Source organism: Lygodium microphyllum, chromosome 5 (assembly GCF_053477565.2).
Source record: "Lygodium microphyllum isolate KBCC chromosome 5, Lygodium_microphyllum_v1.1.10, whole genome shotgun sequence".
Taxonomy (NCBI): Eukaryota; Viridiplantae; Streptophyta; class Polypodiopsida; order Schizaeales; family Lygodiaceae; genus Lygodium; species Lygodium microphyllum.
This window is the reverse complement of record NC_141139.1, coordinates 36329883-36336149: the sequence shown is the minus strand read 5'-3', so window position 1 is coordinate 36336149 and position 6267 is coordinate 36329883.

Genomic DNA, 6267 nt, shown 5'->3' with positions numbered 1-6267 from the left:
CCTTATTATATTTAAGGGTTATCACAATTCCCCATAATTCTCTTTTTACCTGTGGATACCTTGTCTCTATCATTCAATCAATACTTTAGCACCAAAGCGAATTGCATATCTTTGCCCTTCCTCATCATCTTGTCCAATTGCCCATCCAATCCTGATTGGGCTCGTATCAACAGCAATAATGATAGGCTTTCCATGTGAATAATCAGCCTTTCTCCATGTAGGAGCAAATTTCAAAAGCTGCTTCAATTTCTTCATTGCTTTCTGATGCTTCCTTTCCCAGTGAAACCTTTGTCCTTTCCTCAAGAGCTGATATAGAGCATCAACTACATGTGCAAAGTGAGGGATCCATATCAAATAGAACACACATGCACCCAAGAATCTACACACCTCCAATACATTCATGCATACATCTTGCATTCTATCAATTCCATCTATTTGTGCTGGTGATGGACTTCACCCATAGGGCCCACACATATGCCCAACAATCAAAACCTTTTCAATCCCAAAGACTGACTTTTGTCCAGAAAGAGTTAAGTGCACTTCTTCTAGATGTATCAAAATCCTTTCACAATCAATAATATGGTGTGCAACAAACTATCTACACCCATGAGCATCCATCTCTTCATTCTTTTCATCCACTACACACCCTTTGATTAAAACATCATCCAAGAAGGGCATTGTCAATTGTGGTATAAAATCCCTGAGTACCCCATCATAGCATTTGTCATGTGTGCCATTGAGTTCGTTGCACCTTGTGGGAGAGTACACATCCATACTAACCCAAAGGGAGTCTTCATGGTTGTGATATCCCTGCTCTCAACTACAAGTTGAAGTTGATCATACCCCAAGTGAAAATCACGTGAAGAATAGATCGCTCTGCTTGCAAAAGCCTCCGCAAATTCATCAACCACATGACCTACACCCACATTTATTATGGTCACTTTATTGACCAATTGCATATCTTGAATAAAACTTAAAGCCCCATTCTTTTTTGGCACAGTAAACCAATGGTGTGAGTACGAGGTTGAAGACGGATCCAAGATCTTCATGTGAATCTTTTCATTTAACAAACCCATTAGCTTTGGCAAGCAAGCTTTAGGCATTGGAATAGGCCTCAAGTTCTATCGTACATGTGGCATAGTAAATATTACCATAGGAGAGAGAATATTTGGATCCACACGACCTATTTCAGTTGGCTAAAATTCAAATTATTTTCCATGCCTAGCCAACATCTACATAAAATAATATATTTCAGCATTAGCAAAAGAAACTCTTATGCACCAACTTTTATTTCCTATAATGTTTCAGCTGTAAACTAATGACATGTATCTTTAGGATCCTATAAGCTTGGTTGCCTTGACACTTTCTTATATAGACCCTCACTTTTTGGTGAAAGCAGCAAAGCAACTAGTTTCACCTTTTTGTCAATCGTCTTATACTTTGTCTCCACAACAGCTCTAGCCCATTGTAATCCTTCCTGCTAAGCAAACAATGTTATAACATCATACATGTACAAAGAACATACTGACAACACTCTATTTTAAGCCTCATTTTTTGTATGTATAATTGCTAAAATTTCAATCATAGTGTCATTAATATTCAACCCATAAAATATGCATGAAATGCCTTCATTTTTAGCTAGTAAACCCAATGCTCTCATTTCCTTAGTAGCCCATTTCATAGATATGCATTCAGCCTTGCACATAGCTTCCATAGGCTTAAACCAACATGAACTGTTTGCTATAAACTGAGAATAACCAATAGTAAATACATGCTTCATTCCATCAAGAGGCAAGGACATCCTTTGAATAGCACTACTATAGCCATGCATTACAACAATGCTCGATCTTTGAATTCCCTTGCATTTGGAGGTAAAGGAGACTCTCAAAGTGTATCTTGATTCCTAGGATGATTAACAAAAATGGTAAGAAATTGGACTACTTTTCTCCCATCCTTGTTTCTGACTCTTGTATAAGCAGAACCATCATCAAGAACCTTTGTTTCCATATGCACTCCTGTAATATAGGGCTCTCCCAAAATCATTGCATATGAGGAATTATCTTGCCCAAAGAAGTATTGATCTTCTTGTACATCACCAATCGTCACTTTTACATTAGGACATGTAGCATAGAACTCCCCCAAAGAATTATTTGTAGCCTTCATATGCCAACCATGATCCGTGTCCATAGGCCATGCACCATTCTCATATAATCCATACTCTGTGACATTAATCATGAACCCGAGGTCAAGCAAAGCAACACAAGGAGTTTCACACTCCCCTATTTTCATTAACGTTTTAGTGGTATCCCTGGCCCAATGATTTCTTGTGTAATGACTTCAAGGAATAAAGCCTAGAGTCTCTTCCCCATATTGTTACGTCTACCTTACTCCACCATGCATATTGCTACAAGACAATTCATTTTCAACCACTTTCTTCTCTTTTCCACATGTTGTCCATTGATTAGTAGCATCCTGCATAGATAAATTAGTACTTACATAATGCTCATATTTAGCCCGAATACCCAACAAACCAATTTCCTCTTCAAATTGCAGCAACGCACTAGTGGTATCACTAAGAAATAGACAAATCCTCTTAATTATGCCAATGATTTTGTCATGAAATTCCTGTTTTGTGATACCAAGCACCTCTCCCAAGGTGAATTCCACCCAACTATTTAAGATTTGTTCTTCAAGGACCTTCTTAAGATTTGTGGTTGTCTCAATATCAGGCTGCAGAGTATATCATGGCTACTTGCCCTTCTTTTTTCCCTCTTGTTTGCAATCATGTTTTTGCTCCTGAGACTGACCTAGTCCATAACATGCAGGGAGGTGGCTGATTTGTAGCTTTAGGCTAATCCACACTTCTTCTTGTCACTCTTTTAGATGTCTCTACATTATCTTTATCTCTCCTCTTTTTTCCCTCTTGTTTGCGATCATGTTTTTGATCCTGACTGACCTAGTCCATAACATGCTAGGGAGGTGGCTGATTTGTAGCTTTAGGCTAATCCACACTTCTTCTTGTCACTCTTTTAGATGTCTCTACATTATCTTTATATCTCTTTCATTTCTCTTCCACAAGTACATTCGTGTTTTTCACCTTTGCCAAATATGCATACACTAAATATGCATCTACCAGTGATTCCCAGATAGTTATGTCACAAATGTATTGCCATGCATAAGACATTTCACTATCAGTAACTTTTCTCTTTTTAGCTACATGCAAAACATGTGTCCATATTGCAGTCTTTGGACCCAATCATCACTTGGCCAGGCCTTCTATCCAACTATAGACCAAAATTAGAAGCATGTACAATTGCGTAAGCATTTTGGACAGCCAAGTCTTCCAATAACTTTGGAATACCTCCTTTTCCAAAATTCAAAGCAAGACGCAATCCCATTTCTTATACACGGATCTTGCCATCTTTCCAAAAGATGAGCTATTATGCCAATGCCTCTTGATAAGCAACACAATCCTTCCTTTCATGCTACAAACTATCACACCACATGCATCTTTTCCCTCATTTAGGGGATGATGCCCGTCTCCTTTCCTCTTGTCCTTTCTCATCCAATTTTATGACCTTCAACTAAAGATCCTACATGCCTTTGACCAATTCATCTAATACATCTTCATTAATAGTGGGAATAGCAAATGCAGTCATAGGGTTACCCACAGAAGTGGGTGGCTTACTGGATACATCAATTATTTTGCCCATAATAGTGGACAAGATAGATACATGAGATCTTTCTCTTCTTCTATATGTTAGAATATTGAGAATGTATGCTAAGGAGGATCACTGATGAGCAAATAGACAATCACAATGAGACATAAACATTGATGAAGAAGAACGACTAATATTATCCAAGCATAATGCAAGTACAAATGATGAGAATGGCTAATAGAATGAGTGTGGGGATGAGTGGCTTTTATAGGCTTACAGTAGGTGATATTGGTAGGTGGAAAAAGGTGGAAAGGGACCATGGTAATCACCAATTGTGGTTTTAATAAACTATGCATACATGGCCTAGTCTAAGGATTTGTTTGCAGTATGTTTCTTTGCCTTGTTTGTTCCATACAAAGAGGCTATGGTGGATGTGATTGCACATTTCTCAACATCCCTCGTCAATCACAACCAAGAAAGACACTGAGTATACAGAGGCTGTCATGAGTAGAACCTTGTTAAGTGTAGACATGTAAAAAAACCAACCATACAAAGCTAGAGGCTATTGCAAGGCCTCACTAAGTATGTAGAGGTTGTAGTGTACTGAGGTTACATGAGGAGTATAGGAGCTTATGGTGGGAACATTAGGCAAGTCCACATTTTAAACTTAAAAAAGTCTATCAAAAGATGAGCTACAAAAGAGGGACTAGTGAGTCCTATCCTTTTGTTCTTGGGGTTCTTCTTCTTCTTCTTCTTCTTCATTGTTGTCTTCATCTTCTTTGACTGTAGCAAGATATGCTCTTTGAGACCTTTTCTTAGCATAGCAAAATTTCTCAATATGCCCAGTTTTCATACAAAAGTCTGTAACATGTCCCCCTCTCCACTTGTAGAACACGTCTTAGCAGCCCATCGGGAAGAGAGTCTAGAAGCGCCGCCTGGCACTCACAAGGAGTGTCACAGGGTTTAGAATCAAGGTCTTTCCGAGTCTGCCACGAAGTGGAAGTAACCGGCCGTTCCCACTTAGGACCGACCTAAATCAAGGTTTCCTAATAGTCGAGTTTCTAGGAAGTAGCTAGTGTCGAGCCCCAAACAAACCACTTTGCGCAGAAACATCAAGGTTGAAGCGGATTTATACTGCACTTGGTTCAAGGAAAATGGGAAACGAGAGGGATGTGAAGCTCGACCTCTCGCCCCGTAAGGCATAGTCCCATTGCGTTCCTCTAAAACAACATAAATCGAGACTCTAACTCTATTGATTCTAGGTCATTGCTATTTCGCTATTAATTCCTTCAAGAAAATCTCCTGGCTAACCGAGACCACCCTTTCGTAGGATGGACCCAGAGTCATCATTGCCAAAGTTGCAGCAACAATAATATCACACTAGCACCAACTGTGGTGGTGATAGTAGTGGTAGTAATAGCAATCATAGTAGTGGGAGGAGTAGCAGTTAGGTGCAATAGTAATTGTTGTTGTTGTAGTTAGGTGCAATACTAGTAGTAGTAGTAGTAGTAGCTATTGTTGTTGTTCTTTAAAGGATATGTTATTATATTTCGAAGGAAAAAATACAACTATAGAAAATAGTTGGAAATCACCAAGGTTGAAGGTGTTGCTACCAGCTCCAAAACATGCTCTCCATGGAGATTGCATGGGTGTAGTATATAGCCATATAGATTATTATCAAAATATTTACACAATGTTTGAACCATCTATGCAAGGCAGGAAGACTAGTTAGTTAGTACCATTGCCAATGCCGCTTCAATAGTGATGTCTTGTGATCAAGACCATTGTGATACCTACCTTGATGTGGCTGCTAGTCTATTCTCTATATGGTAGGTGACATTCAAAGGCCATAGTACAATGAAACGATCTATTTCTTACAGCGATCTCCCTTTACCTCACACATGACCATATCATCAAGATGAAATAACTTGCAAAAAGAACTTTAGGATTTTGGCATCCAAATGTATCGTTCACTTTTCTTTCGCAACATCATTCAAAAGACAACATAAAAAGAATGCTAGTTGAGACTTGACATGCAAGGATTGGTAAACAATTGACCTAAGTAAGAAAATAAGAAGCACTTGCCCTACTTATTTATCATAATGTACAAATGAACCTTTCAAAATGCTTCATGCATAACCATCTCAAGGAGTTCATATCACATGCATTCAATGCCTATTTGAAAATATCCTTAGCTGCGAATTTCTCAGAAATAAAACACACCCCTTTTCTATTCAATCTGTAAGTGACTCCTTTATACGGTATCCTCTTGTATATAACAAAGGTACAAAATTGGTATTTAAAAAATCAATTCTTTTAAACACACGTGATATGCTAACATATTTGTGAGTGACACCTCTGTCTCTCTTCCCCCCTCCCCCCCTCCCCAAAGAGATCCATCCATCTTGTGCATTTTGTTAGCACTAGCTAGGTGTAGTGATTGTGCCCATCGCAATATGTAAATATGCTTATGCAGCATAGCAAGTGTGGTGTCTAATTCAATCCATATCAAACCTACAGGGTCATAGTGATCCCAACGAAAATCAAAACTTGTGCTCCAAGTTCATTAAGTAACTTCACTTTATTAGAAACAACTTGCATAAACAAG